The following is a 12,721-nucleotide window of genomic DNA, read 5'->3' as shown; positions in this document are numbered from 1 at the left end:
AGAAGCTAGTTTTCCCAATGAGAACTTGGCTGCTCTCATTGGAAGAGGGGCTCAGGGCCTCATTGTCTCTGGAAATGGCTGCTGTTCTCCTCAGCATTGCTCTGATCTTCACCATGATCCTTTCCATGGATCCCTCAGTATCCCTCAGTATAACTCCCTCAGCCTGGTGGCACAAATCCTTCAGCCCACCAGCTCAGGCTTTCTGGCTTCCATCACTGGCCTTTGGGCCTTCCTGGTGCAGATCCTTGATATGGACAAGTATGAGCTATTGCCATAGGCTCTAGGCCTCTGGCTGGACTCATGGAGGATATTGTCTTGGAATCTAGGGCTTCACCTGGACCTGTGCAGGACATTGCTGTGGGATCCAGACCCTTGGCTGGATTCTCTGGGTCGGTAGTATGCGATTTATCTCTTGCACTACTCTGCATTTGCGTTTTGGGGTGACTATTATAAAATAAAATGATCCTATAAATTACGTGTTCTATCTTAAATCTATTCCCTTGCAAACCCTGACTACAGCATGGAGGAAATTGAATTTGGATACAAAAAAAATTGAACTATCTGGAGAACTTCAATGGAACAGAAAAGAATTCACAAAACTTATAATTCACAGAGATTTTAATGGGAAGCATTTTGAAGTCTGGTATTCATTTCTCCAAACACCATAATACCATCATGAGTTGTATCTCTAGAATACAGTAGAATGACTTAACTCAAATACTCCATAATATCTTTTTTCATTGAGTTTATTGATACTTTTTAAGTATAGAGTATATAAATATAAGTATACATTTATCATTGGGATCTTATACCTTCACATGACAGATCTTGGTTCTCATATTTTTCCCCATAACCCTACCCTCCTACTCTATAATTTCTTAAGTAAAAGAGTGGCAGTTCAATTTTAACAACATATACATTTAGGGTTTTAAGCTTAAATAGGTATAAAGACCTGTCAACAGAAGCCTTTATTCTTAGAAGAGAATACTGCACTGTTTAGAATGTGACAGTAGATGCTTAGGCAAAATGCGTTCTATTAGAACTAATTTAATTTTACATAAGTTGATCTATTTGCATTTTGAGTCCCCAGTTAGATGACTAGGTACTACTTTACAGATTGATCTTGTTTCAAGCTCCAGTGTGTGGACAATGCTTAATCAGTGTGTACATCAGAAAATAAACATAATCATCAAGTACACTAATTAAGCCTAGAAAATGTTGCAACATGCATACAGTGTATGGATTAACAAGGCAATTCATTAAAACCTTAATTACGAATACTATATTTCTCATACATTTCACTCCACAAGGCTTCAAATGAGTTCAGCAGTTCTATAACCCATTGACACTACTCTCTTAAGTGAATTTCTTTTAACTTCTGACACATCTGTGTATCCTCTCTAAATAACAGTTCTGCCTTAAAGCAGCTAACTTGACATCCTCTCTTGAAGCTAAAGAAAAGTAAGTCAATTGTTAGGAGAAAAGTTGAAAATAATTTAAATTAAAAGATGGAATTAAAAGATGCAATCAACTAAGAGTTGATTCCACATTCACTCTTGAGCTATTATGATGGATACTGAGGTGTTATATAAAATTCTTGGAAAAGAAAATGCACTGAAAACATTACTGCAAAATAGGTGTATAGAAAAAACATGCACATGTGCATGTGTGCTAAATGTAAAAAATTTATGCATGCATGCCAAATATCTATTTTTATGTAAACTATATACTTCTTTTACCTGCAAATTTAGCTTCCAGAAATCTGTTATTTTAAAGCAAAATTCTATTAATGAATGTAACAGGAATAGAAAGAGAAAATTTTACCATCTTTCAGTAGGGAAATCTTTTTGTTATGTGAAGAAATAGATCATTATCTAATCATAATAATGGATGTGGGGTGAGCAGGAGTGATTCCTGTTTGCTGATTTTCTGAGACACCTTATATTATTGTTTAAATAATAATAGACTCGTGTGGGGGAGGATTGATCCTCAAAACAGAAATGTTCAGAAGTGGGGCCTAGAGAGGGAACTGGATCACCAGGGTACTGACCTCACCAATGAATTCATGATGAATTCATTGTTGAATGGGTTGTTAAGTGGCAGAGCACAGTTGGAGGAAGTAGGTCAGGGCGGATGTGCCTCTCAGGTGCCCTTCCTGCTCTTTCTGCTTCCTGGCTGCTAAGCAGAGCAGCTTGGCTCCACCACGCCTTCCTCTGTGATGTTGCTGCTTTGCAGTCAGCTGACCATGGACTCTTGATACCATGGACCAAGATAAATCTTTCCTCCTTTCAGTTGCTTGTTGTTTTTTTTTTCCTTGTTATTTAGTCACAATAACTAAAAGCCGACTGACATACCTTAACTCTCTGCACATTCTTTTTTTTTTTGGTACCAGGGATCAAACTCAGGACCTTGTGCTTGAAAAGCAGGCAGCAGAAACACTGAGCTAAATCCCCGGCCCAATACACCGTAATTCTAAATGAATAAACTAACTGACCTGGTCCCATGGTTCCTTGAAAATTGATGTATTAATAATAACCACAACATTAACAAATAGCAAGCCAACTTTAAAATTTGCCCAGGTCTTCAGTCATGCTTTCAAGTCTGTAAAAAAACAGCAAGTCTCATAGTTTAATAATTGGTGTATTTTTTTCTCTTTTCCTAAAATCTTACTTTATAAAAAGCTATTTATTTATGAAATAATGACATTTTGATTAAATTTCACATTTTTACTTGCTTAAGTATGGGAAATACACAGAAAAATGTTAATCATTTTTATCTTGAGTGAAGCCCCTCTACAAAGCTTTATAGCGCTTTAATTTTGATGTTCTTTTACTGAAAATACTTTTTCTTTGAGACTGGAAACTTGTCGATATTGGCAGTCTTGGTTTCTCCATGACTCATAGAAAGTCAAAACCTTAAATAACAACTGATAAAAAATTTGAATTCAAATAAATTTAAATACTCAGAATTGCTTCTATGTTTTTTTCCTCCTGCAAGTAACAACGTACACCTTGATATTTAACGTGAAGTAGCGAAACTGTATGGGTAAATAAAAGCCTGTTAACCTTGTGAATAGAAAATGTATAGTGTCTTCCATTATCTAGATTATGATGTTGTTCATTTTGTCCTTTTGAAAAGTAAATTATAACTAAAACAAGATGGATGCCTTTTGCTAAAGTTCAGTTCAAGTTTAAATTTATTTGTTGCAGTTTATCAAGTTTGAAGCAATTTTACCTCGGTACATTTGGTGTGTCATATCATCAAGTTTTGCCAAAGCTGATCAATCATGGATAAAAGTCCAAGCAATAATCATTTCTTCATTACTGAAATGTAAGTACTGCACAAGTAGATGTTTATCTGGGGTAAGTTATTACATGTCTAACTAAAAAGTTGAAAGAGTTACAGAAAATAAGCTATGATTTCTAGAAACTAAGCAACTTATCTGTAAGATGAAGCTATTATAATAAATCATTTAATACAGCATTTTTTTAGAGGGAAGGCATCACAAGCCATTTTATGAACCTGATAGATGCTGTGAACTCTGTTCAAGAGCAAATCTGCATACCGTTATATAATGGTGAGCTTCTTCCAGCCCCATTGGCAGTACTTCTGCCTGCGCCATACGAGAGGAGAAAAGGAAACTGCAGAGCTCTTCCATGCTGGAGTTCAGGGCTCATGGTGCAGCAGGAAATAAGCATGGGAAGGATCCCCTTCTCTGTGGACCCATGACTTCAAGGGAAATATTCACATGCATAGAACACATCACATGCTTCACACATACACATGTACAAACACACCAGAGACACCATACACAGGCACCCACACCATCTCCACACTACACAACCCACACACAGACACAACACGTACCATGTACCATGTGTATACACATTCCAGCCAGACACCCACCATGCCATACACGTACAGACATGCACACAACTCATCACATATACATGCCACACATGGCATACATCAGACGTGCACACATACTACAGATATTCCTCCACAGCATGCACATCACATATCCATACCTATACGCAACAAACACCCCCCTGCACACCATATCTCCCCACACCACACATACCACACACATATACAAGACACACACACATTTGCACACCTCAAGGATACATACCATCCCATCCATGTATTACACACACGCACTACTACACACATGTGATACACACATATACCACATACCACCAAAACACAGCTATACACATACCACATATACACTATCCCACATACCACACACCTCACACATGTGCACACATATTACATACCACCCAAATAACACACATACAGAACTTCACACACACACATCCTTCTAAACAAGAAGACATCCAAGAAACCCAAAATACGAAGCTATTCTCCTGATGAACTCTGCCCACGATTCCAATGTTTTATTTTTTGGCATAAGGCAAATGCTCTGCCCCCTGTCAAGGACTCCAGCCTTCTGCCACCTTGTCCTAGTTCTGTTCAGCAAGGAGCCAGGGTCAATCACATCAGTTTGAAAACTCTCTGGGAACTTCGTTCAATATTATGGGCTCAAGGTGCAATCTGACTACCTTAACAGTGGAGAATAAATAGTCATGTGCTCAGATTACGCCCAAAGCCTCATGGTCCCTGATGGAAGCCTTTTAAGTGGCAGATGATCTGATGGAAAGATGAGGATAAAGGGAGTCAGTTGCTGAACAGTGCCTCAAGGAGCAGCAAGCACTTCCTGGGTGTTGAAAGAGAAACAAGCAAAGGACACACAGCCAATGCCTATCCTGCTCATGCTGAGCCTGGTTTCTTGGCATCATCACAACCCATTTCAAGTTCTTTTGGTTTTAAGTCCCTAAACTCATGGAGATCATGAATTTTTCATTCATCCTAAAACAAAATAATGCCCATAACAGCAAAATGTAGTACTTCTTCTCACTGCAACGTTGAAATTTTAAACCAAAGAAAAGGATGTCCCAGCTCATGATGATCTTAGACATCTGAAGAAATGCATTAAATATCGTTGCATCTATGTTTATGAGTTTGAATGCATACATAGTGCCTCATCTCAAAAAGATTTTGCAATATATGAATAAAGAATAATGTAATATATGAATAATTTGCAATAATGAATATTCTTTGAAAGCATTCTATACATATAAAATATGTGTACTCATCAAGGTCAATATTAGCAAGTTGGAACTTAAGAGCAAACAATAATTACAAAATGCTTAATGTGTACCATCAGTGATAGACTAACAATACTTAAAATACATAGAATGGATAACAGTTCCATTGTGAAACTAAAAACAGAGAATGAGTAGTTGAAGTATCATTTGTTGTGCTCAATCTGATATAAATGTATAAAATATTACCAACTTGATTTTTATTCATCCATGTCTGCAGTACATAATTACTACATTCCTCATTGGGAGTTGGACATGTACACAACACATATTAATTCTTTTTCCATCCCTTTCATCTCCTTTCCTTCCATCTATTGTTTCCCTTCTTATTTGCAAAAGGTTTGTCTCCCACTTCCTATTATCTATCTTATACTTTACTTTTTTGGTGGGGTACATATAAGATAAACCATGTAGTAGTTAAGCTTGTGTGTCTAATTTATTTCACTTAACATTATGGTCTTAAGGTGCATCCATTTTCCTACAAATGACTCAAGTTTATCCTTCTTCATTGCAAAGTAGCACTCCATTTTGTGTAAATACCACATTTATCTGATGATGGGCAAATAGGCTGCTGCTAAGATTTAGCTACTATAAATTATGCTGCTACAAACATGGCAAACATATATGTATATTATTGTAATATGATATGATATCTTCTACTTTTTGGGAAGATACTTACAATGAGAATCTTGTTCAAATGGAATTTCGATTTTTATTCTTTTAAGGAATCTCCACCCCGATTTCCACAGTGGTTTTAGTAGTCTATGTTGCCACCAATGACGGGGACTCTACCCCGCCACACCTCTTCAGCATTTGTTACTCTTCTTCTGCCAATGGCCGTTCTTTCTGGGGTAAGGTAGGTTCTCAGTGTTCTTTTAATTTGTATTTCTCTAATGGCCAGAGATGTTGAACATGTTTTCATGCATTTATTGGCCATGTACTTCTTTATTTGTATTTCTCTAATGGCCAGAGATGTTGAACATGTTTTCATGCATTTATTGGCCATTTGTACTTCTTGTGAGAAGTATCTATTCATTTCAGTTGCCAGTTATTTGATCAGGGGGTGTAGTTCTTTATAAATTTAGATATTAGTCCTCTAACTGAGGGATAGCTAGAAAATATTTTCCCATTCTCATGTTTATAAAGATGTGGTATGTTCCAGTAGAAAGATCATTTTATAAAACAGTAACAATACCACATCTACTAATGACTGGCAACTACAATTTTCATATGGCTTTTGGGGGGCTGAATACTTTTCAATATAAATGTTGCTATCATGCTATTGATTTTAGGCCAGCAATGTGCACAATGATTGTTCCCTGGCACAGTAAGCTCTGCATATTTTCATAGAAGATGTAAGGCTTTATCATCCTTTAGGCAGATTTCATTTGCTGCCAATATTTAGGTTCAATGGTGTAAAGCTAAAGAATACTTTCTCATGGAAAATAAATAACAATAAAGGCAAAATCATTAAATAATAAATACATAACATATATATGTAAGTAAAATAGGAGGCTGACAAATATTTTGAGAACATCTGCCAATTCCTGGTTCCCTGGAGCTCTGGTTTTAGCTATGCAAAAAGGATGGAGATAAAGCCTGAGGCTATGCAAATTGGAAAGGAAATTTGGAGGTACTGCTTCTTACTCTCTGGGAAGCCTAGGCCCTGGGCAAAAAAAGGCCCAAGATGAAAAGAAAGCTAGGGGGAAAAATACAAACTTTCACCAAAGGTAACTGATAGAAACTACCAGGCCTTACCCCAGGCTCTGGAAGAAGACACAAACTTGCTAATATATACAGAGTGAAGACACCATCTTGCAGTGAATAGTTTATTTATGGCTTTAGTGCTAGAATTGCCCTACCTTGTGGCCTTCCAAAGAGAAAAGAGTTTAGTTAAAAAACTGGTCTAGGTTGCTTACTGGTGGAAGTGAATACAAATTTTCATGAAGGAATAGATCTTCAGTTAATCCTCAAGAAACACCATTAAGTCAGGCTCCTAGGCATATGGGAATATCTGATAGAATTCTCTACCAGACAACTCCTAACAACAGTCTGGTCCCGATATTCTAAAATGGCTCCCATTCCTAAAATGGTTCCCACTTACAGAAATGAGCCACATTGGGGGGGATGGGGGAGTTGAAGCCTACCCACTGTGGGAAGCAAAAACCTAACTTGTTGCACCTTGCTACCCGCATGATCTTCCCCTTCCAATCACCCAGTCTTCCACTGCCTGCCCAACAACCCAACCAATTCTCAGCTCTCACTATACTCTCCCCACTGCACTGCCCTACATAAACCTCACCCCAGTTAGTCTCAATCTCTCTCTCCATTGTTCAAGGCAGCCTGGCAGCTCTTTCCCTCCAATAAAGCCTTGCCTTGGGTTCTCCTGTTTCAGCTCATTTTCTTTCAGTATCATGTTACAAAATTCACTTGTTAGACAAATGAAGGGATATTTCCTAAAAATGAACAATGCTTGCTGAGGCCTCTAATTCTAGCACTCTGGAAGGCTGAGGCAGGATGATTACAAGATCAACCCAGCCAAGAAAGCTCAGAAACATGCAGGATCTTGTCTCAAAACAAAAGTAAGACACAGGCTAGGGATATAGTTCATTGCAAAGGCCCAGGGTTCAATCCCCAGTACCACAAAAATAAGTAAATAAAGGACAGAGGGAAAAAACAAAACAAAACAGGGCCAGGGATTTAGCTTAGTTGTTCAGTGGTTTCATTGCCTGCCTCACAAGTGCAAGTACATGAGTTCGATTCCTGGTACCAAAACAAAACAACAACAAAAAAGAACAAATGAGTTGGAGCCTGTGCAGAGAAGAAAAATGCAACAGTATCACACTCCTAATAGATCTCAAATTATTTACATTTGAAACTACTCAGACTCAAGCAGAGATTAAGAGATTGCAATATTAAAGTGATAAAAGAGATGAAACATGGAATGAAAAAGCCTAAGGTACAACTAGTAGAAATCTAAGAAAGAACTATTAGGAAAAAATTGGGGAACAACAATATTCAAGAAGGATGATTTCAAATGATGTGAAAATTTCTACACATTTCTGAATTACAGTGAATGTAAGTCAGAATAGATAAATAATATCTTGCAAACATGATAGCAAAACTATAGAATACTTAAAAAGAAGAAAGAATATTTGAAAAGCAAAGATTACCTGAAAAGAAAAGTAAATTGATGTGTCTTCTACAAAATAAGAAAGACATTCAGGGATTGTCTCCAAAGGCAAAGAGAAATGAAAAGAAATAACCACCAAGCTAGAGATGTAAGGATAGCAATTATATCTTCAAAAATGGCAGGAAAAGGCCAGGTGTGGCAGCACACGCATATAATCCCAGCACTTGGGAGGCAGAAGCAGGAGGATTCCTGAGAGTTTGAGACCAACCTGGGCTACATAGTGAGTTCAGGGCAGTCTGAACTATATACTGAGACCTTGTCTCAAAACAAACAAACAAACAACAAAAATGGCAGGAAAAAAACAACCACATTCAAGCATAAACTGAAAGATTACTATACTTGATCTTAGCCAAAAGGCCGAGAAGTGATTGAAAGATTACTATATATAGGTCCTCCCATAAGGGATCTTCCAAAGTATATTCTTCAAGAAGGAAGCAAGCATCCAACATGAAAATCTGAGGTGCAAAAGTCATGATTTGGGGAGTGGATAACATGGGCTAAAAACACATTAATCTGATAAACCATGAAGAATAACCTCAAATTTGGAGATTTGTTAATGGCAGAAAATTGTCTAGGAGAGTTATTTGAGGTAAAGAAGAACACACCTGTATTGCTTGAAAAAAAATGGTGGACATATTAATTAATTTTAAACTTAATAGGTAAAATGTATATGTGAAATTTCTAGAGTAATCACTAAAAAAATGAAATATTGATCAGTGTAAAAGACTTTATCAGCTCAAAATAATAAAACAAAAAACAAAGAAAAGGTAAAGTGAAGAAAAATCACCAATTATTTTTAAAATTACAAAATAAAAATAAATTCATATATACCAAAGAATACCATATAAACCATATATTTAAGGAAATGAATCTATCTAATCATATGACAAAAGTTTTCAAATTAAATGTTTCAAGTACAGAGATACAGCTTTCAAAATCTTTGTAAACTTATCTATATAAGCTATATATAGTATATGCTAATGTTTATAATACATATATGTTAAATATACACCTATATGCTCATGCATGTTTGGAATACACACCTAGAAGAAGAAAGTAGAACCAAAAGTAGAAATAAGTTATACAGCATTCCATGAAGCAAATACAAATCATAAGAAACTATATTAATATCTGGCCAAATTGATTCTTATGCAAAGTTATTACTAAATGACTGTGATTAATGATTTTTAAAGTCTTTATATTATGACCAAAATTTAAGTTTGTGGGGATCATATAACAACTCTGAACTTGTAAGCATCTGATAACATAGCCCCAATACACGGAAAGCAAAAATTAAGAGAATTTTAATAAAACTTAACACACCTATTATTATATGAAGTTTAAACTTATTGAATAAGTAACTGATCAGTAAATCAGACAAGTCAGTAAGGCTTTAAATGATATAGACACTAAACAAATGAGCTAATATATATATATATACGTGTATGTATACACACACACACACACACACATATATAACTGGCATTCTTTGAAAATATACACACAATATTATAAAAATGACAATATATTAAAAGGCAATTTCAAATAACATATAGACAATGTTCTCTAAGCAAAATTTAATTGTTAGAAATCAATAACAAAGGGTAACATTATTGTTGTGTGTGTGTGTGTGTGTGTGTGTACCAGGGATCGTACTCAGGACCTTGCACTTGCGAAGCAGGTGGCAGAACCACTGAGCTAAATCCTCTGCCCAAAGGGTAACTTCAAAGCAAAAACATATCCTAGGAAGTTAAAATATCCTAGGAGTTAAAATGCTTCATAGTATCTCAAAGTTCATGGCAGTCAGAAAAATTATCAGGCATTAAATTCTGTGCAATAAAGAAGATGTTATCTACTTAGGAGAGATACACAGCCTTAAATACATGTATAATTTTTATTAAAAAAAGAAAAAATCTAAAAAGTAATGAGCTAACTAGCTAATTTAAGAGATTACAAAAACAAACAAGGGAATAGTCATAAAAGAAAAGTTAAGAAAAGAAGTAATATATAGAACATTAATACAAATGAAAAGAAAGGTAAAATTGAGGGGCTCATATGAGTTAAAAAATGTTACAAGGTTAAAACTCAGGTAATAATGGTCAGGAAGAGAAGAATGGTATAAACATTTTTAGAAATGAGAAGGAGGAACTGCACACAGAAGCACTGAGAATGTCAATAATATGAACAACTTTATATCTGAAAACTGAAAGAACAAGCAAATTCCTCTGAAAACATAAAGCATTAGCCCAACTCAGAATTATACAAATTTCTAATGGTCTCATAACACTAGTTAAATTGAAATGGCACATAAAATTCTCCCTGAAAAGCAAGCAAATAGTTCTAGAAGGTTTAACAAATGAATTTTATCAGAGCATTAACAAACGGATGATTCAAATCATATGCAAACTCATACAAAGAAGGAACCCTTGAATTAATTCTATGAGGCTAAGTGGGATAATAATAGCAAAACCAGTAGAAAAAAGAAAAACTGGATAAACTCTAGGATAACTTTACTTGTGAACACAGACACAAAAGCCTAAACAAAATATTAGTAAACATCCAAGATAATAACCCCTCTTGAAAAACTTGATCTAATGTCAGTAATTAAGGTCAATTCAAATTTATAATCATGTAACAGCTTAAAATAAAAAGTTGAGTGTGTGCTAATGAGTGGCTTACCATTATGTTTACCTGGGGTTCAACCCCACCGGGGAATCTGAAAGACTGTGAGAAGTACGCTGGAATAAGCCCACTGGGGTACACAGAAGCTGGTAGTTGCCATCATCCATCCCTGGATAAGAATCCCTCTCTGGCATTTCTGCTCTGCCCTGGGTAGGCTGAGCACAATCCTACAGTCAGGAAGTAGCATTAGAAACTCAGGGATGTGAGGTACAAATCCTGTGACCAAAGAAACTACAGATTTCGAAGACAGCTCTGGTATAAGCCACAGTATATGTGGGAGAGATGCAAAGGTAAGAACTGGCATTAAAATGATGGTGACTCGGGGTGTATTCTATACATTTCACAGGTCAGGAGATAAGAAACGAGCAAAATCGAAACAGGAGTCATTGAATGGCACAGGAAGAAAACCAGGGGATAGCAGTGAACTGAACACTCAATTAAAAAGAGGAAGGGAGGAAGAGTTTTCCAGAAGTCAGTGGTAATGAAGATAATGCTTCAAGAAAGGAGATGACCTCTATCAACCCTTTCTTATGAGTAAAATGGAAGGCTGAGACTTGACTGCAGCAGATGGCAAGGTTAAAGGCACCACTGTTGCCCTTCACAAGACCAGTTTCTGTAGCGTGGGGAGGAAATCCTGACTGGCCACAAGTCTGAGAGAAGAGGATAATTTCAGGGAGAACTGTTAAATTTTTCAAGGAAATTTTTTGGAAGGGAAAGTGGGAGAAACTACAGGGGAAGAGTAGCCCATGGAATTTTCTTAAACTGTTATCCATGGAAGAGTAAAACGGTGGAAATGGATGATGGTGGTGAGCCCTGGTGACTGATGGGACCCACTGGTGCAGCCTTTGACAGGGGCTCACAGTTCTGGTGGGAAATTGGAGAGCATGCTGCAGGCGTCAGGGGAGTATGCGGATGTTATCTGGTGGGAGTTCTCTTCAGAGAGCTGTAATTTTCATGTGAAATTTGTCCACTTTGCAGAGGGATGGGAAGAGGAGCCGGAGGTTTGAAGATACAAGAAAAAGTGAAACAGTCCTGTCAAAGCATAGAAGCCTGAGCACAAGAGGGAAATGAGAGATTTGAAGCTGGCATTATTTTTTCCCCTTTCAGTATGTAAGAAATAAAAAGCACTCATGAGGTTTAATCTCTGCACAAAGTCACATGGTTGTGTACAAAATAACAGAGTTGTGCTTCAAACCCAGGCGTTGGAACCAAACTGCCTAACTGTCCTGTGCTATACTTCCTCCCCGGACAAGATGCCTCTTAAGTGAGTAGAAGCACTCTCATCCTCACTGCTATCATTTCTTCATTAGACTCGCAACTGTTTTCATTTATTTTTTTTTTTATTTTTTTTTATTGAGTTTATTGGTACATTTAGGGATACAGTACAGTTACATTCATTGTTGGGATCATGTACCTTTACATGGCAAGTCTTGATTCTCATTTTTTTCCCCTTACCACTGCCCTCCCTTCACCCCCTCCTCCCCTCCCCATCTACAAACACTTTATTTTCATCTTTTCATTCTCTCACATTTTTTTCTTTTCCCTTTTTGTTCTTCCCCTACGTATCACACCTTCCCTACACCTTTAGCTCCTTTCCTCCCATTTCTAAATGTCAGTAATCTTATTAGAATCTTATGCATTGTTGCAGAATATTCACACCAGGGAAACTATTTGGTAT

The 12,721-nt window shown here is 36.7% G+C and overlaps 1 protein-coding gene and 1 pseudogene across 1 annotated transcript in view; both read right to left on the bottom strand.

Moving 5' to 3' along the window:
• The window catches only part of St18 (ST18 C2H2C-type zinc finger transcription factor), a 310,680-nt gene that overhangs the window by 161,088 nt on the left and 136,871 nt on the right, over window positions 1-12,721 (bottom strand). The gene's annotated exons all lie outside the window — the stretch shown is intronic.
• Window positions 8,555-8,730, bottom strand: LOC117285080 (annotated as a pseudogene).

Source organism: Fukomys damarensis, unplaced genomic scaffold (assembly GCF_012274545.1).
Source record: "Fukomys damarensis isolate Sample0158 unplaced genomic scaffold, DMR_v1.0_HiC HiC_scaffold_5, whole genome shotgun sequence".
Lineage (NCBI taxonomy): Eukaryota > Metazoa > Chordata > Mammalia > Rodentia > Bathyergidae > Fukomys > Fukomys damarensis.
This window is presented reverse-complemented; position numbering and strand designations above follow the sequence as displayed.